Source organism: Priapulus caudatus, unplaced genomic scaffold, assembly GCF_000485595.1.
Source record: "Priapulus caudatus unplaced genomic scaffold, Priapulus_caudatus-5.0.1 Scaffold2398, whole genome shotgun sequence".
Classification (NCBI taxonomy): domain Eukaryota; kingdom Metazoa; phylum Priapulida; class Priapulimorpha; order Priapulimorphida; family Priapulidae; genus Priapulus; species Priapulus caudatus.
Genome location: NW_014579459.1, coordinates 16,952 through 18,234, shown reverse-complemented (window position 1 = coordinate 18,234; position 1,283 = coordinate 16,952).

The window sequence follows — 1,283 nt, the reverse complement described above, 5'->3', positions numbered from 1 at the left end:
AAGTGCCATGTCTCATTTCTTTGGCAACACATCTATGCGATCACAATGAGCGCGCACAGCCTTCGCCACAAAGTCACCCACCACGCCCCCCCCTCCACGACGCCGACTACACTGCCGCTTCACGCATATTCGTCATAACATGTTCATATAGTGAAGTCATGAAACTTAGACAGCTGTATCTTTATCACTGTACAACCAGTAGCTATAGCAAAGCCTATCATAGGTTTTACATCTGTATTACTAGTATCCTAGATATATGGTGTGCACGAGGTCGCATGAGGGTGCACTTCATTTTGTTGCAAGTGAGTTCATCACGGCAATAGCCGGCTTCAATCTACGTCAGTTCAGCGCTGTCGCTCTGCGACACTTCCTCATTCATGAAACGTTTCACTACGCACTTGCAAGCAATATTGCACGCTTCACTCACCATGCGCAGTAACTCTTATATTTCAACAGCTCATTTCACCAACATCTGCAGAATATTTAACTTTTTCCATGTCGTGTTCTGCTGTTCACAGGAACATCATCATGACAATGTAGAGGTTGATCCACATGCTGCGCTTGACATGAGTGACACACATGATATGTCACATGGGTGTCATGTGTCAACACAGCAACACCCACCAATAGCCAGCATCGATCGACCCCATAGACTGCCGACTGCAGCACACAACATTGATTTGCACGATAATGGAGTACAACCCGATCTACCTGTCATCAATGGTCTTCACACGTGTGCTGTGTGCCATCGGTCTCCAACACCAGAGCACACGTTCGTTTTTATACTCCTTCAGCCTGATTTAGCGATTCACAACCATTTAATTCATCGCCACTTTGGCGATCGTAGAGGTATGAGCATGGGTGAAGAGGTGTGTCCATTGTGCTGTCGGTATGTTTGCCCTCGTACAGTCCAGCAAGAAACCACACCGTCATGGGCATATGCTTGGCCCGCTGTTATATGGACATGTTTGAGTAAACCGCACTATGCGAATGCCGTGACATTTATGCAGTTTTTTGCGTATGGCATTCGTGCTAGCTGGACTCCTGTTCTGAATGACTGGTTGCCAGCAATGCGTGAAGCTATAACCATCAAACCACATTTTCTCGAAGTCACCACTGTTCTATCTATTTTTAACGAAGACATTGCCAGTGGTGAACTGTCACGTTTAATGCGTGCCCTGAATGACACATGTTTCATGGTCTTCCACAGGTTCGGTTTGCCCCCTTGGGCTGCCTACATTGTATCGTTGATGAAGTGGGTCACAATTTGCAGACTTCGTCCG